This window comes from Jaculus jaculus, chromosome 7 (assembly GCF_020740685.1).
Source record: "Jaculus jaculus isolate mJacJac1 chromosome 7, mJacJac1.mat.Y.cur, whole genome shotgun sequence".
Lineage (NCBI taxonomy): Eukaryota > Metazoa > Chordata > Mammalia > Rodentia > Dipodidae > Jaculus > Jaculus jaculus.
In genome coordinates this window covers 92,545,367-92,572,975 of record NC_059108.1, presented here as the reverse complement: position 1 = coordinate 92,572,975, position 27,609 = coordinate 92,545,367, and the positions used below count along the sequence as shown (strand labels likewise).

The following is a 27,609-nucleotide window of genomic DNA, read 5'->3' as shown; positions in this document are numbered from 1 at the left end:
AGGCTGACTGGGTTGTTGGATTGATGCTCTGATCACCTGTGCTGGCTGCTATATAGGTGAGTTCCTTCCTCCCCTCCCTTCCCCCCCTGCCTCTGGTGCTTCCTGGCTATTATGCTGGCCATGGGGGAGGGGAGGCTGCAGATGGTGGCTGATGTTTTCCCACTGGTCCTCGCAATCATCTTCCTCACAAGCTGATCCTCTGTTCTTTCCTACCATCCTCCCTTCATATTTCTTGAGTTTGCAAGGAGATCCATTGTGAGTGGAAAAATCTTACCTGGCTTTTCCTGCAGCTCAGGCCGAGCCTTACAGCTGGAGCCACGAGGACCTGGTTCCACCACTGCTGAAGCTGCTTCTGTCTGGTACTGTGGGCTGTAAACACTCTGGATCTCTCCTACTCTACTGCAGTTGATAATTTCTTATACACCTCATTTTTTAGTAGAAGAGTGTATTTTGCTCGTTTGTGTTTGTTTGTTTGGCTTTCTCCCCTAGGCTGCTTTGGCATGGTTTCCTATGCTGCTGTCTTAAATGGAAGTCATATGTAAAATGTTTGAGTGTTTGTAGAAAAGTAAGATGAATAATGATACTGGTTGGTTGTGTCTAGCATCTCTGGATAAACTATTAAGGGAAAAGCAGAAGCTCAGGAAAAAAAAAAAAAAAATTCCAAGCTTAAGACCCACAGACAGAATCTAAAGGTTTCCAAGGGTGTGCTGGAGGAGTGTCTTCTCTGTAGCCAGGGCTCAAACTGAAGAAAACTAAACCCCAAGCTATTATTGTAAGATTGACTAATTTGTAACACAAATCCCAATCTTAGGGGGTACCAAGAAAGAGTTAAAGTGAGGGCAAAGAGTAGGATACTATGAATGGAGATCAGGATGTGTGGGAAGACCCTCAAGAATCTGGGACACTGAATAGGCTCAGATTCTGAAGAAATTGTTTTGCATGATAATGTGACTTCCTCTCCCTTAGCAGCAGTTGCATCCCTACCTCACACCCTTAAGTATTGCCCTGTCCATCCTTGACTGAGGGAACTAATCCTTCCTTGTCTGAGGAACCATCCCTGCAGGAGGTGCTCCTCAGTACACACTCATCTTCACCTCTGGGCCTATAGCCAGACATAAGGATAGACAGGCCTCTAAGGTTATAGAGAAAGCCCGACTCATAGAGGAGGTTATGTACACCCCTAAAGATCTTGAGGAGTTTTATTTTTATTAATTCACTTATTTATTCTTTTTTTTTTTTTCAGTTCAGTTCAAAGTTGTCATGTGTTTATTAAGACACCATTGTTAATATAAAAAGAGCCAGTTCCACAAACCATTATCCAAATATTATCACAATTTGGGAAAATTTCCGACATTCTCTGCTGGGATCAACTGGATCTTATATAATGTCTTCAAAAGTCTGAGTAATGATGCAACCTATACATGAGGGCCTTGCCTTCTTCATTCCCCAAGGCAAAGTATCCACCTCTGGGAGAAAAATCCATGGTTTGAACACGGGAAATATTACTCTTCCTAATAACTGGAAAATTGGAAAATACTGTACAGGAGGGAAGGTGAACCAATTTAACGGCTTCTTTCATTTTTCTTGAAGCTATTGCCAATATTTCTGTAGAAGGATTGAAGGTCATAAAAGTAACACCAGTAACCAGATTCATTATGGCTTTGATCGGCTTTGGGTTTGTTTCTCGGAGACAAGAATCTTGACTGTATATGTTTACCACGCCACTGTTAGAGCCACAGGCCACATACTGTCCATTCCGCGACGTGGCAATGCTTAATCCATATAAGCTGCCTTCATCAACAAATCTGTTAAGGCACTTTCTTGAATTCACATCCCAAACATACACTTCTCCATCCCCGGAAGATGTATATATTTTCTTACTATCTGAAGAAAATGTGGATGCTGCAACCCTTGCATTAATCTTCATGCTACCAATCAGTTCCTTGGTCTTCATTGACAGCAAATGAGAAAATCCAGCAACGCCTGTTATAAGCAAGTAGGATCCATCTGGGGAGACTTCAAAACGCCTCACTCTTTTCTCTTTCAAACCTCTCACTTGATGCACAGGAATTAACTTTCCAGCCAGCATGTCATAGACATAAAGAACTTTGCTGTGTATACTCGTGGCTAAAACCTCTTCTCCATTAGCACTAAAACAAGCCTTAAATATTGGAAACCTGTCCAAATATATGCTCTGGATTTTAGGGTTTGTTTTGCCATCAACCTGGAACAGTGAAATAGCATTATCTAATCCAGCAACCATCACCACCTGTGCACCAGGATGGAACTGCACTGATGTGATCCGAGCCGTGGTAGGCCGTTCAGCATTAGCATGCTGGCAGTTTTTCATCTTTAAGATTCCTTTTGGAAGAGAAGTTGCTGTGGATATGAAATTCCCAGTCCTTTGTAACAAATCGTCTTCATCCTCTTCACTTTCATCATCTGAAGATGTTTTCCGTTTATTGCTAGTCTCTGCCCAGTCAGGTACTCCTCCCATGGCATGTTGGAATTCTTCTTTCAGTCTCTTTTGAAGCTTATCTTTTGAAAGTTTACTTTCACTGGCATTCTTCATAATATTTTTTCGAAAGCGATTGTTTACCATGTCAACCATTTCCTCATCTTCATCTTCTTCATCTACCCAAACTGGCTTCTTCTGAGGAGGAAAATTATCTTTTGCTTCATTTTCCACTTCCGAGTCATCTGAGTGTCCATGATGTTGACCCCGCGAGCCCCGCAGCCGCCGCAGCAGCGCGTCCTCGTCGTCCTCAACGTCGCCGAAAACCAGCTCCTCCAGGCAGCGCTCCGCCGCCGGCTTGTCCTCCCCAGCGTCAGCCGGCTCTCCTCCTCCGCGGACACCGAGGCCGCGGCCGCGTTGGTTGCCGCGCCCGACCGGGCAGACGGTGTCCGCTGAGATGACGGGACGGCTTTTAGAAACTTCCCGCCGCTCTCGGGCCTGGTTCTGCGGTCCGGCCTCTTGTGGGTCTTCCGAAGGTCCGGCGTCGCGCCGGCTTTCCGATCTGCTTTCGCCCGGCTCTTGCGTTCGGGCGGCAGGGTCGGGCTGGAGAACAGACTCGGTCTTTCACGTGGAGGCCCACAGCGACGTGCGGGGACGTCTCTCCCACTACGCCGCCGGGGATCCGGAGATGCGGAAGGAGCGTGCGCAGGCCTCGGCCACGTGACCGGCACTCCTTATTTATTCTTATTAAGAACATAATTTGTATGGATACATAAAATGTGTTGGTAACCATCTTTGTCCTCCTCCCTGCCCCCAATATCGTGGGAACCTTCCTCAATGTGGTAGCTGCAATTCTCCATGGTGTTGTGGGTTATGCAAATAGTTATTGGATGGAGGCAATGCCTCTGACAATGACATCCCTACCTTTGGTTCCTAAAATATTTCTATCCCCTCTTCTGCAAAATTCCCTGAGCCTTGATTGGTATGCTTTAAGTCTACTTGAGTGATTAGTTCTTAGGAGTATCTGTATTTCTGTTTTGGTATGTGTAAGGTTCAGGAGTGAACAAGACTATGCTAACCACCCTGAGGCAAAGATTAAAGATTTTATTCAGGAAAAACATGAGCTGCCAGGACTGACTCTCAAGTACAGAGCAGAGTCAATGTGAGATTCCAGATTGTGTGCTTTATAGGGCTTCTTTATTTGGGGAAAAGTGAGGAAGGGAAAAGAACTTCTTAATTTTTACATTAGCCATTTCAAATAGCTAAGGTATAAGACCAGAATAGTAAGCAGGCAACTTACAAGATGAGGGGACAGAAAATCATGACTTCAGGCATTGTTAGGCAAGAAAGCAATAATGGCTGGATGGTTTCTTGAGGAATGTGGATAAGTCTCTGTCGCCATCCTGCTGTCTTTGGTTACTCCATTTTGGGGCCCTGTCACAACCTAACATTCCAGCCTTTTGTTAATGATAAGAGACGAAGGTTAATATTTTCTTGCTGATCATAGGGGCAATGAGTTCTTATGGGAGAGGTTGGATAACGTACTCTATGAGTATCCCTTCGGGACAGGTGATGAGGAGGCAATTTCATGGTGGCTAGAGGTGGCAGAGTGGTGAGATTAGTAGTGCTGTTGTAGCATGTTGTTACAACTTGGTCCACAATGAAACAGAGACTTCTCTTGTACCATCCCTGTATTGAGCTGGCTTAAGGGCAGTTGGTGGTGACACCTGTTATAGAGAAGGTGATGGAAATGGACTCTGTGCACCCCATGAGAAGACAAAAAGGAGAATTAAGGAGCTTGTTACTCTTGTCAACAGCTATGACATCAAAATGCCAGACATAAAGGGAGGATGAGCATTCAGAGGTGAGTGATAGGTGGCTTTGGGCAAGACAGAAGAGGCAGAGGGGGCATCAGTGTATTCAAGAAGAGCATTTTGGGATCAGGAGAAGAGTAGGAACACAAGAGAGTTTAAGTTTGAGAATGTCTGTTGTGGAGGCAATGTACTTATCCCTGGATGAGATAGGGTAAGAGCTAAGAAAAGGGGTGGGTGGTGGGTGGGGAGGAATAGCTCTGATTCTGGCTAAGGCAAGTGGGAGGAGCTGGGGCCAGGGTAAGTGGAGTTCAGAAGTAATCAGGAACAGGCAGACTCAGAAGGCATGAGTTAATGTTAGAGTTTAGTATTGTAAGCCAGCATCAGACAGGGGAGCCTAATAGTCTGAATCTTTGTTTATATTACAGTTATATTTTGTAGTTATATTTTTCTTACAGGCTGATTAAGACCATGTAGGCTATCAGAATTAACTGTATATTTTGGAGGTCAATAATGGCTCTGAAGGAGAGACTTACGGACATGTGAGGAGTTCTATGACTCTCAGCATTGTCATCTGCTAGGATAAGTCCAGGCCACGTTGTTGAAGTGGCCTTCCCTTTTTTGGGAATCCTGGAGGAATGATTTCCCTCTGATGTAACTCTGCTGTTGCAGATACACTGACTTGGAATTTATCTCTGGGTCTCCATATTATCCTCTCTGATCATGAAGACAGGTAACTTACCAGAGGCTAGAGTTTAGCAAGTGTTCCATAATCTCCTGTGGCCTTCTGACCTGGAAGCAGGAACCAAAATAGTGGTTATTCTTTTATTATTATTATTATTATTATTATTGGTTTTTCGAGGTAAGGTCTCACTCTGGTTCAGGCTGATCTGGAATTAACTATGTAGTCTCAGAGTGACCTTGAACTCATGGAGATCCTCCTACCTCTGTCTCCCAAATGCTGGGATTAAAGGTGTGTGCCACCATGCCCGGCTATTGGTTTATCTGTTAACTCCAATGTTTCCAATAGATTTTGTCTTCTACACATGGTTATTAATCACTAAGAGAGACTGTAATATATGATTAGCAAAACAGATTAGTAAAAATTGTGAAGAACATATCTGCTTAGCAAAGCAGATCTGGTTACAGAATGACACAGTAGCTTTAAATTATTCTGATTAATATTTGAGTTTAGTTGCCAGGTAACAGTGTAAGCTGTATCTGGGACATAGAAAGCATACACATTCTATCTTTTTAAGCATCTGTCAGTTATAAGTATAGGCAGAACATTGTAGTAGCCCTAAAAGCATTTTCAGTAACTTTAAGGCAATTGATTTAACCTAGAAATTGTATGCCAGGAAAAGACAAGACAGTATATAAATTTGGCATCTGTATTTGAAAACAACATTGGCTAGTCTAATTACCAATGCAAGTACCAATTACCCCCCAAACTGGAAGTAGAAGAGCAATTTAAGATTATTTTTCCAGGACAGGAAACATGTCTTAAGTATCAATATCTCTATAAGCGATGAACTTAAGATACCAGAAATGAGACAATTAATTAAGTGTAAACTTGACTGAGACTGATTATACATAGCTTAAGAATAAACTAAAACCTGGTCATTGTTGAGGTAAGCAAGCCTGATTTTAACATACATTAGAGACAATATGGCAGACACAAAGTAATTTCTTAAATAAATACCTTTTACCACTGAACAATTTCAAGGCTTAACTAAAGAAATATTTGTGACTGTTACATGAAGCTTAAACAAACTATAATAACATTGTTTGTATACAGTGGATTTTCCTATGACATGGGGAGCTTTTCCAGTTTTTCTAAGAACAAAATCACAATAAGTCACTTTTTATAAGTCTTAGATTATAACCTCACTTATAGTCATCCATAAAAACTAGCATGAGGGCTGGAGAGATAGCTTAGCAGTTAAGCGCTTGCCTGTGAAGCCTAAGAACCCCGGTTCGAGGCTCAGTTCCAGGACCCACGTTAGGCAGATGCACAAGGGGGCGCAGGCATCTGGAGTTCGTTTGCAGTGGCTGGAAGCCCTAGCGTGCCCATTCTCTGTCTTTCTCTTTCTCTCTTTCTCTGTCTCTTTCACTCTCAAATAAATACAAATGAACAACAACAAAAAAAAAAAAAACTAGCAGAAACAAGACAAGAACCATTTTAAAATTACAGAGCTTTATCCAGGCATGGTGATGTATTATTATTGACAGCCAAACATCATGGGCTTTGTATAAACCAAATTACAATATTCTGATAGCTGGAAAAGTCTGATATTAACAAAAAGTACAGTTCACATATTTAAGGCACATAAGGCTACACAGAGTAAACTATGAACAAAAGATCTGCTAACAGAATTGAAAATAAGCAAGAAATCTATGTTATGTAGTAACATTTCTGGCTTAAATATGACTTGAAAACTTACAATTTTTAAAGCTTATCAATATTAGAATATTTTTATATGATATTTATGCATACATATGTATATATACATATTTTTCATATATATATATATATATATATATATATATATATATATATATATATATGGTATGTATGTATATGGAGAGAGAAAGAGAGAGAGAGAGAGAGAGGATATTTTTGCACTTTTAAAAGTTAAAAACAATATCCATCCAATTTATAAGTCAGTTTCTGAAATTAATTCATCTATATCTAACTTACACAGAGAATAGAACTAGACTAAACTGCCATGATCTAATGCAAAAAGGAGATAAGTCTCATGGAAAAGAGGGGGAATGGGCATGCCAGGCCCACTTGCCTCTGTAAACAATTTCCAAATGTATGCTCCACTATGTGCATCTAGCTTTGTAAATAAGCACCTTTAACCAATAAGCCAAAAAGAATTTTTATTTATTTATTTATTTTTGGGTTTTTGAGGTAGGATCTCACTCTAGCCCAGACTGACCTGGAATTCACTATGTAGTCTCAGGGTGGCCTCGAACTCATGGCAATCCTCCTACCTCTGCCTCCCAAGTGCTGGGAAGAAATATTTTTTAACTTAATAGAACAATATTGAATTCCAAACATACACAAAATTTCATGGCATAATTTATAATTACTTGAACTTTAATCAACTCTATAATTTTTGCTATGGTACTTTGGTAAACTAGTTCAGTAATGACATAAGTTAAATTTAAAGTGTTAAGACTGATAGTTGGAAAAATTGAGGAATTACATCTTTAATGATATATAACTTTGTTTAGAATTTTCTATTACTGTTCACCATAATATAAACAGTTTCAAGTGTGTGACAGATAAATACTGTTTAATGTTTCAAATGTTGTCTATTTATCTTATAAAATAGGGGAAAATAGATTAAATAATTCCTCTGTGAGATTTTTTTTGATGCAGGGTTTTATACATAATAACCTTGGAGAGAATTAAATATTAATGAGTCAATTGCAACCTTAAGATTTAGTTAAAAGTTTGACAAATAGAGTAACCTAGTTAATTTGGTTGGGTACTCTAAATTTAGTCTTCCATGACCATTATTATGACCAGATTAACATCAATGAGTTAAAGTTAATTTTAAAACCTGACTACCCTAGCAACCTGCTACCGGCCAGGGCCATACGTTGTTAGTCTGATGTAAGCCTTAGGCTAATAGTCATTTTATATTTCAAGAAGTCTGTAATCTGATTAACTACTTTGTCTTTAACTTTCTGTTTAAGCTTATTCATATCTTCATCTACATACTGTACTCATACATTCATCTACATATTGTTATGTCACAATGTATTAACCATTCTGCAACAATCTTTTCATCAAACATTCTTAACATTTAGTTTTTTTTATCCAGTTTTTCTTTTAGTCAGTTCACCTTATAACTATCAACAAAAACGCTCATTGTCCTTATCATAAGATTTTTAATAAAAAGCCTTTTGAAATAACCTTTTTAAAAAGAGTAGACTAGATTTCACTTATACTATTTATCCAAAATAAGAATATTGATGTTCTCATTTATTGATTATAGAATTTTGTTTCTTATAACTTTCCTGAAACACATTTTTTTAAAAATATGAAAGCAGATTTAAACATTATTAAAATTTTTCTTACAAACTCAATATTGAGTATTTCTAAATTTAAACATAAATCTTTATTTGTTATTGTTTATTTTTAATTACTTGTTGAGAGCAACAGAGAGAGAGAGAGAATGGGCACACCAGGACTTCCAGCCACTGCAAATAAACTCCAGACATGTGAGCCCACTTGTTCATCTGGCTAACGTGGGTCCTGGGGAATCCAGCCTCAAACTGAGGTCCTTAGGCTTCACAGGCAAGAGCTTAACTGCTAAGCCATCTCTCCAGCCTTTAAACATAAATCTTGAGGCTGTGGTCTGTTAATAGTTACATAGACACATAGAAAGAGAAAGCAAACAAAAACAGTTACAAATTTCTTATAAGAAGTCCCCATCTGTTCACCCATCATCATGCTGGGGCCAGGATCCTGAGATTCCCTGTGCTTGCAGCCCCCTGGCTCTGCAAGCCAGGGAAGCTAAGAAGAATCCCCTCCTTTTCTTTTTTGACTCCTAAATTCTAGGCAGAGTTTTGGACTTCCCTCAGAGCGACAAAGCAGCTTTTTGATCCTGCCATTTTACAACTCTGTAAGAGTAGGAGAATCTTGTATTTTTTTCTTGTCTATGATCTTAATTATTTTTATTGTTTCTTTTGGGGGACACTCAGCAGTAAAAGTAGGCTTTGCCTTCTCATTAAGTGGGCTTGGTGGAGAACATCCCCCACAATGAAATGGCACTGCTCAGACAGAAATCATTCAGCAGCCTTAGTGCTGTGAGCCACATACATACCCATACTCAAACATTCATTTTATGTGAACTTTTAGACTCTAGACAACCATTTTCCTTTGCGCATTCTCATTTTAAATTTCTATCCTATTTAAAATTCCAGAGACTAAAGTCTAACCTTGTAAGCAGGAAGGGGCTCAGGAGAGGCTGAGGAAGCTGGAGGAGCCAGAGGAGCTGTTGGAGAGAGGTCATCTAAGGCATCAGGTCAAAATCAGGGGGTGAGGATGAGTATAGGGGAGGGGTTGAATGAGAGTACATTCTTGAGACCTTGGCTATAAATACCTGGTGAGAAGAGCACATAGAGCAGAGAGAAGGTGCACACAAGTGAAAAATAGGGTATTTCAAACCATTTGCCGGTACATTGGCAGAGGTTTTTTTTTTTTTTATTTTTTTCAAATCAGTGAGAATTTGGAAATCAAAAGTACAATTCTCAGGATATTTGGACAGGGAAGAGGAAAGTGTCCCAAGATGGTGTAACCAAGCCAAAGGTGCCTTTTAGGGTACTGTAGACCCAAGAGCAAGAGACCCAAGATGTCAAGAGTGTGTCTTTCTCAAGACCTGGGATTGGAGCCCAAAAGCAACCAAGGGGGTGTAGCTTGGCAGACTGGAATGGCTTCCATGAGTAAGGATTAAAGGATGAGAGCAGGCCAACCTGAGAGGGACACTTTCTGAGCAGCAGGGAGGAGATGGAGAAGGGAAGAAGAGCAAGGCTGAATTGTGGTGGGTGTGAAAGTTGGTACCAGGCAGAGATGGTCCAAAGCTTTCAGAGGGTAAAGTGGCAGCTCAGTGGTCTAGTCAGGGGAAAGAAGTTCTGGCCACCCAAGAGGGCAACTGGAAGCCTCCTATCAGGGTCATGAGCATCAGAAGTAAGGTTCAGGAGTGACCAAGATGATGAAAACCACTCTGAGGCAAAGATGAAAGCTTTTACTCATAAAAAAACATGAGCTGCCAGGTCTGACTCTCAAAAGTGGAGCACAGCCAATCTGAGATTCCAGATAGTGCACTTTATAAAATTTCTTTATTGGGGGAAAGTGAGGAAGGGAAAATAACTTCTTTATTCTTTACATTAGCCATTTCAAATAGCTAGGGTGTGAGACCAGAACAGTGAGCAGGCAATTTATGAGATAAGGGGGTAGGAAACCATGACCTCGGGCATTGTTAGGCAAGGAAAGGATAATGGTGGGAAGTTATTGAGGAATGTGCATAAGTCTGTATCACCATACTGCTATCCTTGGTGACTCCATTTTGGGGGCCTGTCCCAACCTTACAGTATGTGTTGAGTATACTCAGTTTCTGCCTCCTTCACCTTGCCACTGCTTGTCAGGCACACCATTGAAGCATCACTCTTGCTTGTCTCCCCAATTCCTCTCTGATTTCACTTGGGCCATGGCTGAAATGTGAGTGGTAGTTTAACTCTTTGGGTTGTATTACCTTCTGAAAAAGAAAAACAGATTCTCCAGTGGGGAATGAAGTCAGCATAAGTTAAATTGGTTACATGTTATTAATTTAGGGAGAGTTTGACGGATGTAACCCCTCATTTAGCCAATGACTAGTGGTAGCTTTTCATTGGAGGACACAATTTTTGTCTTCATAGGATGCAGACCTGGTTCTTAGTTCCAAATATGGATTTCTTTTCACTGAGCAGATCTCATAGCCAATCAAAAAGTCAATGATTATCAATCAAGGCTGTGGGTAACCATTTCACTAGTGTAGGCATTTTGTCAGGCTGGATGCTTCTGAGAAGGTTAGAGCCCTGCTTGTTCACACTGTTGCTGGCAGCAGCTCATGTAGTGCTCTCCAGCAGTAGATAGACTGTCTGGGGACTGGCTTTCTTCTGGATTCCATCCAGTTCTCTCCATGTTCTATGTCAGCAGCATATGGAGTCTTCAACAGTAGGGTCTTACCTTTTACCTCAAGCAGGTAATCAAGTGCTATGACAGAAGATTGTCTTCTTTTTTTTTTTTTTAAGTTTTTTATTTATCTATTTGAGAGAGACAGACACAGAGAGAAAGGCAGAGATGAGAGAGAATGGGCACGCCAGGGCCTCCAGCCACTGCAAACGAACTCCAGCTGTGTGTGCCCCCTTGTGCATCTGGCTAATGTGGGTCCTGGGGAACCGAGCCTCGAACCGGGGTCCTTAGGCTTCGCAGGCAAGCACTTAACGGCTAAGCCATCTCTCCAGCCCAGATTGTCTTCTTTTAAGGACCTTGTAAATCTCTGTGATCAATAGCTCTATCAGGGGTGGTACCAATTACTGTTATTGGGAGTTACAGCTCAGAGCCAATTTTTTTTCAAATAAAAACATTATTGGGCTGGAGAGATGGCTTAGCGGTTAAGCGCTTGCCTGTGAAGCCTAAGGACCCCGGTTCGAGGCTCAGTTCCCCAGGTCCCACGTTAGCCAGATGCACAAGGGGGCGCACGCGTCTGGAGTTCGTTTGCAGAGGCTGGAAGCCCTGGCGTGCCCATTCTCTCTCTCTCCCTCTATCTGTCTTTCTCTCTGTGTCTGTCGCTCTCAAATAAAATATAACAAAAATAATTTTAAGAAAACGGGCTGGAGAGATGGCTTAGCGGTTAAGCGCTTGCCTGTGAAGCCTAAGGACCCCGGTTCGAGGCTCGGTTCCCCAGGTCCCACGTTAGCCAGATGCACAAGGGGGCGCACGCGTCTGGAGTTCGTTTGCAGTGGCTGGAAGCCCTGGCGCGCCCATTCTCTCTCTCTCCCTCTACCTGTCTTTCTCTCTGTGTCTGTCACTCTCAAATAAATAAATAAAAAAGTTTAAAAAAAATAAAAAAAAAACATTATTAACAATTTGAATACATATACACAATGTATTTTGATCATAGTGATCATTGCCTTCTCTTTTCCTCCTTTCCCTTCCCATTGAAAAATTTTAAAAGATTGTTATTAGATATGGATGTGTTTTGTATGTAAACATCACATGTTGGCACCAAACTTTCTCTCCTACCTACCCCTTTTCTGAAGAGGCCTTCCTCATTGGGGATGCAGATCAACCTCATGGAGATCTTAGGTCATGCATTATGTGGGCAACAGTCAATTATTAGGGAATGGAAAGGTCTCTGCAAAAATCCCAGCTTGTGGATCTAATGATCTTTCCACCCCATCTTGTTCAAAATTCCCTGATACATGCTGGGAGCATTTTAAGTCTACTTCAGTGGTGGGCATTTAGGATCATCTGGAGCTCTGGTTTGGTAGATGTTAAGTGTCCTCAGTATCTTTCTCCATCATCCTTGTGCTAATATCAGCTTAACTAAGAAAGCAGGATTCTTGCTCATTTCCCTAGTTCTAAAGTGTGCATTAGTCATTTGTATTTCTTCCTCTGAAAACTCCCTATTAAATTCACTGCCCCATTTTTTTTGAGTGATATATTTGCTTTTTTTTTCATTGATTCGTTGTTTTGGCTTTTTTTTTTTTTTTTTTGTATTTTTTGGAGTTTCTATATATTAGGCCCCTGTCAGTGGTATAGCTGGTGAAAATTTTCTCCCATTCTGTGGTAATCTATTGGCTCTGATTATGGTGTATTTATCTCTGAAAAAGCTTTTTTAGTTTCCTGAGATCACATTGGTGGAGAGAGAGTTTAATTTCCTGGGCTAGTGGAATATTGTTCAGGAATCTTTTCCCAATCCTATATCATGAATAGGTCCTCCTATTTCCCTTTGGTCACTGAAGAGTTTCAGGTCTTATTTTGAAGTTTTTAATTCATTTGTACTTGATTTTTGTGTATGGTGAGATGAGTGGTTCTAGTTGCATTTTTGTACATGTGGTTATCCAATTTGTCCAGCACCATTTGGTGAAGATGCTGTCTTTTCTCCAGTCTAAATTATTGGCCACTTTGTCACAGATGAGGTACCTATAGTTACTTGACTTAAGCCTTTGTCTTCAATTCTGCTCCATTGGTCTGTATGTCTATCTTTATGCTAGTATGATGCTCTTTTTGTTACTATTGCTTTGTTGTGTAGTTTTAGGTTGGGTATGGTAATACCTCCAGAGGTGTTTCTTTTCCTGAAGATATGTCTGGTCATCTGAGGCCTGCTGCCATTCTATATTTCTATATGAATGCTGAGATTATTTTCTTCAATCTCTGTGAGGAATAATGATGAAAATTTTAATTGGTATTGCACTAAATCTCTATGTTGTTTGATAGAATTGCCATTTTCACAATATTAATTCTACCTATGCAGGAGCATGGGAAGTCTTTCAATCTTCTCAAGTCCTCCTCAATTTCTGTCTTGAGTAGTTTTGTGCTTTCATCATATAAGTCCTCCACACCCTTGGTTAGTGTTAGTCCAAGGTATTTGATATTTTTGTGTGTCATTAAAAATGGGACAGCCTTGCTGATTTTTTTTTTCTGTACTTTTGTTCTTTGCATATAGAGGAATTACTGATTTATTGTGTTTTGATTTTGTATCCATCTACATTTCTGAAGGAATGAGTCATCATTAGAACTTTTGATGTGGAGATTTGCAGGTCACTTATGTATAGGATCATGGCTTCTACAATTAGTGCTAACTTGACTTCTTCTTTTCCAATTTGTTTCCCTTTTATTACCTTCTTCTGTCTCATTGCTTGGGTTAGGATTTCTAGTACTATGTTGAAGAACAGTGATGAGTGTGGATACCCCTGACTTGTTCCCAGTCACAATGGGAACTTTTTCAGTCTTTTTCCATTAATTATTATTTGTGCTTTAGGTGCTTTATATAGATTTTATTGCATTGAGTTATAAATACTCCATTCCTATTCTTTTCTGCATTTTGAACAGGAAGTGATGTATTTTTTTCAATGTCTTTAGCTGCATCTATTGAAATGAACATGTGGTTCTTGTGATTAAGTTTATGTGGTGTATTGGTTGACTAATTTTCATTATTGAACCATCTCTGCATCCCTGGGATGCATCCTGCTTAGTCAAAGTGGATAATGCTTTCATTGTGTTGTTGAATTCATTTACAAGGATTTTGTTCAGGATCTTTCCATATAAGTTCATCAGAGATATATGCCTATAGCTTTATTTTCTTATTGTATCCCTTTCTGGTTTTGATATTAGGATGATTCTAGCTGCATAAAAGGAGTGATGGAGCATTTCTTGCCCTCCTATTATGTAAAACCCTTTCAGAAAAATTGGTTTCAATTCTTCAATGAAGCTTTGATTGAGTTTGGCTAAGAAGCCATCTGATCCTGGACTTTTCTATTTTTTTATGGAATTTTATTTTGGGGGATGTTTTTGATTACATTTTTTTGTTTGTTTGTTATATATTTTTTTGTTCATTATTTATTTATTTATTTGAGAGTGACAGACACAGGGAGAAAGACAGATAGAGGGAGAGAGAGAGAATGGGCGCACCAGGGCTTCCAGCCACTGAAAACATACTCCAGACATGTGCACCCCCTTGTGCATCTGTCTCACATGGGGCCTGAGGAACTGAGCCTCGAACCGGGGTCCTTAGGCTTCACAGGCAAGCGCTTAACCACTAAGCCATCTCTCCAGCCCTTTTTTTATAATATTGATTACATTTTTAATGTTGATGAATGTGTTAGCTTTTTTAAGAGATTAATTTGCTCTGAGTTTAGTTTTGGTAAGAGGTATATGTCTAGGAATTAATCTATTACTTGAAGATTATCCAATTTTGTGAAGTTTTGCATGTAAGTCCTGATGATTCGGCCCATTTCATTGATGTCTCTTATGACCTCTTCTTTTTAATTTCTGATTTTTTAATATTGAGACTTCTGTGTGTTTTTATTAAATCAGCCAAGGGTTTATAATTTTTTTTTGTTATTTTTTCAAAGAACCAACTTCTCATTTCATTGATTTTCTTAGTGGTTTTCTTAGTTTCAATTCATTAATCTCTGGTCTTATCTTGATTATTTCCATCTGAAGCTCTTAGGGTTGGATTCTTCTTGTTTTCTCAATGCTTGTAGGTAGATGGTTAGATTATTAATTTGGAATTTCTCTTTCTTTGTTATTTAAAGATTTAAATGCTGTGACTTTTTCCTCTTAGGACTGCTTTCATTGTGTTCCATAAATTTTGGCAAGTTGTGTTTTAATTATCATTCAGTTGTACAAAATTTACAATGTCTTCCACAACCTGCTCATTGTTTAAAAGTGTGTTGTTCAGTGTCCAGGAGCTGGTAGAATTCTTAGTGTATCTCTTATTAATTTCTAGCTTTAAAGCATTGCAATTTGATATGATGCAGGAAATTATGTCAATTTGCCTGAATATATATGGTGGCATGCTTTATGCCCTAATATATTTTGGAGAAGGTTCCATGGGCTGCTGAGAAGAATGTGTACATGAATGTGAGTTGGGAAGAATGTTCTTCAGATGTCTTTTAGGTCAAGTTGATCTAGGGTTTTGTTGAGCTCTATAATTTTCCTGCTGATTTTCTGCTTGGATGTTTTATTGAGAAGGGAGTACCAAAGTCCCTAGCTATGATGGTATTACTGTTTATCTCTGATGTCAAGTAGATTTTGTTTTATAAATTGTGGGGCACCTGTGTTTGGTGCCTATAGATTTATGATTGTGATGTTCTCATGTTGGACCATTTTCTTGATGAGTAAGAATTGACCTTTTTTGTCCTTTTTGATTACTTTTGGTTTGAAGTCTTTTTATTAGCTATTAATATAGGAACACCCACTTGTTTTTATTTCCATTTCCTTAGAAAGAAAATTATTTTCCATCCTCTCACCCTGAGGAGATTTCTGTCTTTAGTTGTGAGGTGGGTTTCTTAAAAGCAGCAGGTACAAGGGCCCATTTTTTTCTGATCCACCCTCTTAACTTATATCTTTTAGTGGGGGAGTTAATACCATTATTATTTAAGGTTATAACTGTAAGGTTCAGCTTAATACCTGCCATGAGGGTGTGCCTTATGGGGGTTTGGTGCTTTCTTGTGCTTTGTACTTTTTTGAGCCTGCTGTTGTTTCAGTTATTGTGATCTTGTTCTTATATGCTCTTGAGATTGGTTGTTTGATTCTTCTGTGTGGATTATATCCTGAAGTATTCTCTGTTGGTTTGACTTAGTGTTCATATAGTCATAGAGCTGACGTTTATCATAGAAAATTTTTCTTTCACTATTTATTATGAGGGATACTTTTGTTGGGTACAGTTGCTTAGGTTGGAATCCATAAATTTTTAGACCTTAAAAGTGTTCCATTCCAGGCCTTTTTGGCTTTCAGGGTTTCCATTGAGGAATCTGAGGTAATTCTGATGAAATTTCCAGACCTGAGCCAGTTTACAGATCCTGAGCCCCTTGATTGAAGGACTGGCCAGGTCATCTCATGGAAGGACCCTCCTAAAGCCTCTAAAAGTTTTGCTATTAAGCTTAGTCCTTCCCCATAAAGACCTATGTCGTTTTGCTGGGGTAACTGTATACTGGGCGAAGAAAGTAGTCAGACTTTTGGGGGACTACTGGACACTGGCTCTGAATTGACATTGACTACAGGAAACCCCAAACAGCATCATGACCCATAAGTTTAAGAAGGTGCTTGCAAAGGTCAGGTGATAAATACGGTTGTGGCAAATGTTAGGCTGACAGTGGGCCCTCCAACTCTTCCTATGGTTATTTTTCCAGTCCCAGAATGGATAATTAGAACATATAAACTTAGGATTTGGCATAATCTCCACATTCTCTTCCTGACTTGTGTAATAAGGGCTATTGTTGTTGAAAAGGAGAAATTGAAGCCATTGAATCTATCAATACCAGTGAAAATAGTGAACCAAACACAGTATTTTTTCCGTGGAATGATTATAGAAATTAATACCACTATAAATCTCTTTTTTTTTATTAGATATAGACATATTTTCTATGTAAACACATGTTGGTACCATCCTGATCCTCTTTCCTGCCCCTTTTCTGAAGAGGCCTTCCTCATTGGGGATACAAATAAACCTCATGGAGAGCTTGGGTCATGCATTATGGGGGCAGCAGTCAGTTATCAGGGAATGGAAAGGTCTCTGTGCAAAATGTCTCAACTTGTGGATCTAACAATCTTTCCATACCATCTTCCACAAAATTCCCTGAGCCATGTTGGGAGCATTTTTAGTCTACTTCAGTGATGGGCACTTCGGTGCATTTAGATGTCTGGTTTGTAGGTGATGAGTGTCCTCAGTATCTTTCTCCATCACCCTTGTTCTGATATCAACTTAGCTATGAAAGCAGCACTCTTGCTCATTTCCCCAATTCCTGTGTGGTTTCAGCTGGGGCAGGGTGTAGCATGCTGTGTATTTTATCTCCTCAGGTCAAGTTCCCATCTGAAAAAGGGAAGCAGATTCTCCAAAGGAGAGTAAAATCAGCGCCAGTTAAATGGGATAACTATTAATAATTTAGAGAGAATTAAAAGGGTTTAGACATTCTCATAGTCTAAGGTTAGTGGAGCTTGACAATGGAAAGCAGAATCATTATCTGGACATGCTGCTGACTTGTTTCCCAGTTCCAGATTTGGTTTCCTTTCCACTGAGCATATATGTTAGCCAATCTAAGAGGGAATTACAGGCCACCACCAAGGAAAAAGAAAAAGCCAGAGAAGAAAGAGACACAGGAGAAGTTTGAGGTTAGGTTTCTTCTTATTCTCTCCAGGGCCCTTTGATTTAGGTGCTCCTTCTAAGGTCTGCTTGAGGGTTCCACCTACTAGTCTGATTTCCAGGATATGGATTCTATCGGACCAGTTCAATTTGGGTTGAGATTTTTTTTTGGCACCTGCCCCATCCTTTCTCTTCTCCCAAGCCCTACCCTCTCCAAGCCTTAAGATGCTATTCAGTTATGTCTTCAACTTGGGCTGATCCAAGTTAGGGACTATAAATGAGTGAGATCATGCAGTGATTGTCTTTCTGTGATTGTGTGAGTTCACTTAAAATGATCTGTAACAAGTACAACCATTTTTCTACAATTTTCAATGTGTTATTTTTTCTTACTGCTGAGTAGAATTACATCATGGAGATATACCATATCTTGGTTATCCATTCATCCAATGATGGACACCTGGTTGATTCCAGTTCTTAGCTATTATGAATTGAGCATCTATAACATGGTTAGGTAAATATTTCTGAACTGAGATGTGGAGCTTTTAGGGTAAATTCCCAGTAAGGGAATAACAGGGTCTGCTGCTAACTCTATGTTCATCCTTTTCAGGAGTTCCCACATTGATTTCCACAGTGGTTGTACCAGGTCACATTCCCATCAACAGTGAATGAGGGTTGCTATTTCACCACAGCCTCACCAACATTTGTTTTCATTTGATTTTTTAATGTTTGCCATCCTTACTGGGGTAAGGTGGAATCACACAGTTGTTTTATTTCATTTCTTTAATGGTTAGGGATGTTGAACATCTTAAGTGTGTGTGACCCATTTGTAATTCTTCCTCTTAGAACTTCTTATTTATAGTTCTCTGCCCAACTTTTGGAGTGGGTTGTTTGATATTTTTACTGCTTAATTTTTTGAGCTCTTTATAGATTCTATATATTGGGCTTCTGTGGTATAATTGGCAAAGATTTTTTCCCATCCAGTTGGTAATGTATTGGCCTTGTTTATGGTATGTTTGTCTGTGTAAAAGCTTTTTAGCTTCATGAGCTCCTATTGGTTGAGTGCTTGTCTAATTTTCCTGGCTACTGGAGTTTTGTTCAGGAAGTCTTTTCCCAGTTTGATATCATGGGGAGTGCTTTTTATTTTTTCTTCCAGTACTTGAAGATTTTCAGGTCTTATATTGAGGCCTTTAATCCACTTCAACTTCATTTTTGTGTGTGGCAAAATGAGTGGGCCTAATTTCATTTTTCTACATATGGTTTTCCAATTTGTCTAACACCATTTGTTGAAGATGCTGTCATTTCTCTAGTCTATATTATTGGCACCTTTATCAAAGATCAAGCAGCTGTAGTTGCATGCCCTAAAGTCTGGGTCTTCAATTCTGTTCCATTGGTTTATGTTTCTATTTTTCTTCCAGTACCATACTGTTTTTGTCACTTTGGCTTTGTAATAGCTTTAGATCAGAATCACCAGAGGTGGTTTTTTTTTTTTTTTTCCTGCCAATATGTTTGGATATCTGAGGCCTTCTGCCATTCCATATGAATTTTGAGATCATCATTTTAGTCTCAGTGAAAAACAATGCTGGCACTTTTATTGGTATTGCATTAAATCTGTATATTGCTTTTTCTCAAATTGCCATTTTTAAAATATTAATTGTACCTATCCTGGATAATGGGAGGTCCTTCCATCTTCTTAAATCCTCTATTTCTATCATTAGTGTTTGATGTTTTCATTATATAGTTATTTCATATCCTATGTTAGTGTTATTCTAAGGTATTTAATTTTTTTGTTGCTATTGAAAATGGGGCATCCTCACTGATATCTTTCTTTGTATATTTGTCCTTTGCATACAGAAAAGCTATTGATTTGGTGCATTGATCTTGCATCCTTCCACTTTGCTGAAGGAATTTATCACCTTTAGAAGTTTTGGGATGGAGACTTTCAGGTCACTTCTGTACAGGATCATGTGATTTGCAAATAGGGCTTACTTGACTTCTTCCTTTCGAATTTGAATCCCTTTTATTTCTTTCTCCTGTCGTATTTCTTGGGATAATACTTCTAGAACTATGCTGAAGAGCAGTGGTGAGAGTGGTCACCCCTGTCTTGCTCCCAATTTCAGTGGGAATTCCTTCAGTATTTCCCCATTAAGAATTATTTGGGCTTTTGGAGCTTTACATATAGCTGCTGTTGTATGAGATATAAAACTTTCATGCCTATTATTTCCAGTGCTTTGATCATGAAGTGGTGTTGTATTTTGTCAAAGGCCTTATCTGCATCGATTAAGATGATCATGTGGTTCTTATGGTTCTTGTGGTGTATTACATTGACTGATTTCCATATGTTAAACCATCTCTGCATTCCTGGAAAGAAGTCTACTTGATCAAGGTGGATAATGCTTTTTATGTGTTGTTGAATTTGGTTTGCAAGTATTTTGTTCAGGATCTTTGCATCTAAGTTCATTAAGGATATAGGCCTATAATTTTCTTACCTTTTTGCATCTCTATCTGGTTTTGGTAGTAGGGTGCTGTGAGCTTCAGAAAAGGAGTCAGGTAGGAACCAGCTCTTCTTTTCGTTGATTTTTAAAATTGTTTTCCTAGTTTCCAATTTATTAATTTCTGCTCTAAACTTGATTGTTTCTTTCTGTTTATGGCTCTTTGGGTTGATACTTCTTATTTTTCCAGTGCCTTTAGGTGAATAGTCAGGTTATTGATTTATGATCTCTCTGTCTTTGTAATGAAGTTATTTAAGGCTATGAATTTTCCCCTTATGACTGCCTTCATTGAGTTCCATAAGTTTTCATAAGTTGTGTCTTCATTATCATGCAAATCTAGGAATTTTACAATTTCTATTTTGGTTTCTTCCACAACCCATTCATTGCTTAAAAGTGTGCAGTTTGGTCTCCAGGAGTTGGTGGAGTTCTTGATGTGTCTCTTGTTAATTTCTAGCTTTAAAGCATTGTGATCTGTCATGATACAGGAAGTTACTTCATTTTTTCTTGACTTAATGGAGGCATGCTTTATGCCCTAACATATGGTTAATTTTGGAGAAAGTTCCATGGGCTGCTGACAAGAATGTGTATTGTGAAGAGTTGGGGTGGAAATCTCTGTAGATAACTTTTAGGTCTAGTTGATCTATGATGTTGTTGAGCTCTATTATTTCCCTGTTGATTTTCTGCTTTGATAATCTGTCTATTGATGATAGTGGAGTATTCAAGTCTCCAACTATGATGGTGTTGGTGTTTATTTCTGTTTTATTGACTAGTATATTTTATTTTATAAACAGTGCTGCCCCCATGTTTTTGGCATATATATTGATGATTGTGATGTGCTCATGTTGGATCATCCCCTTGATAAGTAACAAATAACCTTGTTTGTTCTTTCTGATTACATTTGGTTTGAAGTCTACTTTATCAGATAGTAATATAGCAACATCTGCTTGTTTTCTATTTCCATTTCTTTGGAATACATTTTCTAAACTTTCACCCTGAGGAGATGTCTATCTTTAGTGGTGAGGTGGGTGTCTTGAAGGCAGCAGATAGAAGGATCCAGTCATTTGATCCATCCTGATAGCCTGTGCCTTTTGATGGGTGAGTTAAGACCATTAGTATTTAAGGTTATTACTGTGTGCCTTTAATTAATCCCTGCCATGATGGGGTATTGTATGGGGTTGGGTGCTTATTTGTGTAATGTACTTTTTTGAGCCTGGTTTATTTTGGTTATTGTGTTCTTCTTCCCTTTTGGATCTTGACATTGGTTGTTTGACTGTTCTCTGTGGGGTATTCCCTCAGTATTCTCTGTAGGTTTTGCTTTGTGTTTATATAATGATAGAGTTGACTTTTTAAAATTTATATTTAGTTACTTATTTAAGAAAGAGGGAGACAGAGAGAGAGATAATGAGTGCACCAAGGCCTCTCGCCACTGCAAACAAACTCCAGATGCATGCACCACCATGTGTATCTGGTGAACATGGGCCTGGGTAATTGAATCTGAGACCTTTGGCTTTGTATGCAAACACCTTAACCACTAAGCCATCCCTCAAGCCCTAGAGTTGACTTTTTCATGGAAAGTTTTGTTTTACCATCTATCATAAGGATACTTTCAATGGATAAAGCAGCTGGGGTTGGAAGCCATAGTTTTTCAGACTTTGAAGTGTTCCATTCCAGGCCCTTCTGGCTTTCAGGGTTTCCACTGAGAAATCTGATGTTATTCTAATAACATCATTTGTGTGTTGTAAATTGCTTCTCTTGATTTTTTTTTTTTTTTTTTTTTGGTCTTTAGAGGTAGGGCCTCACTCTAGCTTAGGCTAACCTAGAATTCACTTTGTAGTCTCAGGGTGGCCCCGAACTCATGGCGATCCTGCTACCTTTGCCTCCCAAGTGCTGGGATTAAAGGCATGTGCCACCATGCCCAGCTTCTCTTGATGCTTTTAACACTCTCTTTGCTTTCATTTTTAAGTGTTTTAACTATGATGTCTTAGAGAGTTTCTTATTTGGTCCTGCCTGTTTGGTGTTCTGTGGGCTTCTTATATCTGGATGGGCCTCTTTTTTGCAAGATTCAGAAAAGTTTCTTCAATAATTTTGTTTTGTATGTTTTCTATGCCTGTGGTCTGGATTTCCTCTCCTTCTGGTATACCCATGATCCAGATGTTTGGTCATTTTAGAGTGTCCCACAGTTCTCTTGTATTCTTTTCACTTGAATTTTTTTTTTTGTTGTTCTTGTTATTTTTATTTATTTACTTGAGAGCAACAAAGAAAGAAAGAGGTAGATAGAAAGAATGGGTGCACCAGGGCCTCCAGCAACTGCAAATGAACTCCAGATGTGTGTGCCCCCTTGTGCATCTGGCTAACATGGATCCTGGGGAATCAAGTCTTGAACCAGGGTCCATAGGCTTCACAGGAAAGTGCTTAACTACTAAGCCATCTCTCCAGCCCTTCACTTGAATTTTTGAACTTAGAAAAGCTGTTGGCCTCCCCATCAATTTCTTCTGTCTTATCTTCAACATAAGAGGTTCTGTCTTCCACATGAGTAACTCTGTTGGTGAGTGGTTCTAGAGAGTTTTTCATAAATTCTATCTGATTTTTGTTTTCTGTTGTGTTGTTTTGTATAATGTCCATCACAATTTTAATTTAAATTCTTATTTTCTTGATGCTTCTTATAGTTCATTCTTGCATTTGATCAAGTCATCATTAAGCTTAATCAACCAGTTGTTGAGGTCTTCTATTTTTTGAGCTACCTTCAATTTATTCATATCTCCTTGGAGGGTTCTAATATTTTCTTCATCATGTAAAGCCTACTGTCAACAGCTGAATGTTCTAGGAGAGGATTCTCTTCGATTTCATTGATATCATTGTTGGTTCTTTGATAGTTTGCTTCAAGTTCAGAATTTGTATTTTTATCAATGTCTCATTGGTTGTTGTGTTTTCATTTTGGGAATGAATTTCTGTTGATTTCTCTATGATTTCACTGGATACTTCTGTAGTCGTACTAGGCATCCTAAGTGGATATATCTCAGTTTTCTGAGTTTCATTGGCTTTTTTTTTTTTTAAATTATTTATTTATTTATTTGAGAGTGACAGACACAGACTGATAGAGGGAGAGAGAGAATGGGCGCGCCAGGGCTTCCAGCCTCTGCAAACGAACTCCAGACGCGTGCGCCCCCTTGTGCATCTGGCTAACGTGGGACCTGGGGAGCCGAGCCTCGAACCAGGGTCTTTAGGCTTCACAGGCAAGCGCTTAACTGCTAAGCCATCTCTCCAGCCCTTGTTGGCTTTTTTGCATTGTTATCTACCAATTTTAGGAATACTATTTGATTGAGGAGTAAATAAGTTTGTGTCCTTTGTCCCATTCACCTGATTCAAGTGAACAGGGGTGTTAGTACTTAGTGGTCAGTCAAGATACCACAGGAAAGGGCCTGATTCCATAGCTCACACATGGTCCAGGCCTCCCCTTGCAAGCCACAATGGGACCTACCAGGACCATGGGACTAGAAGGAGTCAGGGAACAGGGATCTGGCCTACTTTGTGCTGAGCCCTGTAGGACATAGACCAGTGTACACTACCTAGACTGGGGAGGAGGGAGGAGCCTAAATATAGGGGTCTGACCTACTCACCCTATGTCCACACACTGATGTGCAAGGAACTCAGACCCAGACAGTGGGAAGAGACCAGAAATGGGTCCATCCTGCTCACTATAGACCACTGTGCCTGCCCATGCACTGAATGAGCAAGAAAGTCAGATCCAGAGGTGGGAGAAGCCCAGATATGGGTCCAGCCTACTCACTCCAGACCTCAGCCCCTGCCCACACACTGACTGTGCAAGGAACTCAGACCTGTAAGGAGGTGGGAGGATCCCAGAAATAGGTTTGGCCTACTCATTTCAGACTGCTGTGCCCACCCACACACTGACAGCTCAAGGAACTCAGACCTGGCTGGTGGGAGGGGACCAGCAATGGATCCAGCCTACTCACTCCAGACTGCTTCATTCACCCATACACTGACTGTGCAAGAAACTCAGACCAAGAAGGAAGTGGGAGAAACCCAGACATGGATCCAGCCTACTCACTCCATACCTTCATGCACACTGACACACAGACAGCACAAGGAACTCAGACCCAGGTTGTGGGACCACTATCAATATCTTGAAGGACACAGGATTGTTGGTTCCCAACACTTCTCTCTTTAATTCTCCTATTTGGTCTGTTCAGAAGGCAGGTAGAACCTGGAAGAGGACAGTGGATTATCAGAAACTTAATCAAGTGGTGACTCCAATTGCAGCTGATTTACCAGATGGGGTTTGTTTACTTGTGCAGAATGACACATCTCCTGGTACCTGGTATGCAGCTATTGATCTTGCAAATGCTTTCTTCTCCATACCTATCCATAATGACCACCAGAAGCAATCTGCCTTCAGATGGAAAGGTCAGCAGTGCAACTTTACTGTTTAACCACAAGGTTATTAACTCTCCATCCCTGTGTCATATTAGTTCTCAGGGACCTTGGTCATCCCTCTCTTCCATAAGTTGTCACATTGGTCCATTGTATCAATGACATTATGCTGACTGGATCACATGAGATGGAGATGGCAACCACTCTGGAGTTGTTAATACAGCAGTTGCATATCAGGGGATGCAAAATAAACCCATCCAAAATTCAAGAACCTTCTACTTCAGTGAAATTTCTACGAGTTCAACTTGGCATGGTGGTGCACACCTTTAAACCCAGTACTCAGTAGGCAGAAGTAGGAGGTTTGCCATGAGTTTGAATCCACCCTGAGACTACATAGTTAATTTCCAGTCAGCCTGGGCCCTACCTCAATTTTTTTTTTTCTTGGAGTTCAGTAGCATGTAAGGATATTCCTTCTAAGGTGATGGGTAAATTATTGCACTTGGCCCCTCCTACCACGAAGAAAGAAGCACAATGTCTAGTAGGTCTATTGCAGGCAGCACATTCCTCATTTAGGTGTGTTATTCCATCCCATATACCAAATGACTCAGAAAGCTGGTAGTTTTCAATGGGGTCCAGAACAAGAGAAGGCTCTTCAACAGGTCCAGACTGCTGTGCAGACTGCTCTGCCCCTTGGGCCATATGATCCAACAGATCTAATGGTACTTCCTACCATGAAGAAAGAAGCACAATGTCTAGTAGGCCTATTGGAGGCAGCACATTCCTCACTTGGGTGTGTTATTCCATCCTATATACCAAGTGACTCAGAAAGCTGGTAGTTTTCAATGGGGCCCAGAACAAGAGAAGGCTCTTCAACAGGTCCAGGCTGCTGTGCAGACTGCTGTGCCCCTTGGGCTATATGATCCAACAGATCCAATAGTACTTGAGGTGTTGATGGTAGATAGGGATAACATTGGGAACCTTTGGCAGGCCTACATAGGTGACTCCCGTGGAAGCCCTTGGGATTCTGGAGCAAGTTCCAGTCATCATCTGCAAACAATTATTCCCCATTTGTTAGACAGTTCTTGGACTGCTACTGGATATTAGTGGAAACTGAATGCTTGACAACAGGCTATCAAGATGTGTGACCTGAGCTGTCCATTGTTATACAGGTGTTATCTGACCCACCAGGCCATAAAGTTGGATGGGCAAACATCAGCCCATCATCAAGTGGAAGTGTTATATACATAACTGGACTCAAGCAGGCCCTAAAGGCACAAGTAAGTTACATGAAGCAGTTGCTCAAATGCCTATCATTTTTACTCCTGTTACAATGCCTTCTGTCCCCAAGCGTGCATCTATGGTATCATGGGGTGTGCCCTATAATCAATTGATTGAGAAGGAGAGGAATAGGGCATGATTTACATATGGATCAGAGCATTATGCAGGCACCTCACAGACGTGCACAACTGCAGCATTATAGCCTCTTTCTGGGACAATGCCAAAGAACTATGGTGAAGGGAAGTCTTCACAATGGGCAGTACTTTGGGCAGTACGCATGGTTGTGCATTTTTCTTGGAAGAAAAAAATGACCAGACATGTGGTTATACACTGATTCATGGGCTATAGCCAATGAGTTGGCTGGATGATCTGTGATTTGGAAGGAGCACAGTTGGAAAATTGGTGAGAAGGACATTTGGGTAAGGTGTGTGCAGATAGACCTCTCAGAATGGGAAAAAGATATATACTTGTGTCTGGGTCCCATGTTAATGCTCATCAGAAGGTTACCTCATCAGAGGATTAAATTAATAATCAAGTAGATAAGCTGACCTGTTCTATAGATAGTGGTCAACCTTTTTCCTCAGCCATCCCTGTCATTACACAATGGGCCCATGAACCAAGTATCTATGGTGGCATTGATGCAGGTTATGCATGGGCCCAATAATATGGACTTCCATTAATGAAGGCTGACCTGGCTATGGTTGCTGCTAAATTACCCAAGTACTCACAGTCATCTTTAAAAAGACACTTACCTGACCAAAAGTGAGAGCCGCACTAATATATGGGCCTTGTGAAACAGTCAGTTTCTGTATTTGACTTCATAACAAAGATTCAAAATGATCAAGGGTTTAAACCTCACAATTTAAAACATTCAGGTAAGGTAAAACATATATAGTCCCATCTTTCACAAACTAAAATGATATTTTTCCACTTGCAGACATATTTTACTGTGTGGATTTAATTTTAAGTGGCAAACCTGAGAAGAAGTACATAAAACATTTTCCAATTTGTATTACAGAGTGATTAACCCCTCACCCCATCTCCAAATTGAGTCTGGAAATACTTATTTCTGCATAATTTTTGTGAGCACAAAATAACTATTTTCTGGAAAGAGGTCATATCTATGGAATATAAATATTCCCTGGTGGCAGAAAATCAATGCTGGTGCCCATGATGGCATGTAATGATAATGTAGCAGACAGTGATTTTTCTTTAATTGAAAAGAGAAAAAAATACATTTGTCTTTCCAGAAAGCTCTTCATTGTACCACACTTTTATGGGAGCTGTTGGTGTGATCTTTAACCCCAGAATGGAGTATTGCTGGCCATTGCCTCTTTTATAACCCCATTCATTGTTCATGACACTCTAAGAAGAGCAGCTGTTTTCACGCATTCAGTTTCTTTGTCATCATTTATACCTTTTTGCTTGAGGTGATGAGCAATTCTCTGTTTGTTTGTTTTTTTTCTATGATTCTCTATTTCTTTTCCTGACTAGGTTATCTACAGCTTCACTGTCTCCTGGCTTCAAGGATGATTGCAGAAATATGACCATAGCACAGCAGCTTCTCATTACACCTGGAAGCTGTAGGAGTGCAGTATTTATAATCTCATTATCTCAATGGATAGTGGTAGCTGTGCATATGCTCTCATTATCTCCACTGGGGATTGTAATGATATATATATAGTCTCATTTTTCTGAGCAATGGAATTGGAGAGTTACATTTAAAATTGAGTGTTCTGCACTGTAAGTAATATGAGGTGGGTGGATAACTGGTTGAAAGTGCATCAAGATTTTTTTCTCATTAGTTTTCCATT

The 27,609-nt window shown here is 39.7% G+C and overlaps 1 pseudogene; it reads right to left on the bottom strand.

Moving 5' to 3' along the window:
• Nucleotides 1-1,355: 1,355 nt before the first annotated feature.
• Nucleotides 1,356-27,154, bottom strand: LOC101594308 (annotated as a pseudogene).
• Nucleotides 27,155-27,609: the final 455 nt, after the last annotated feature.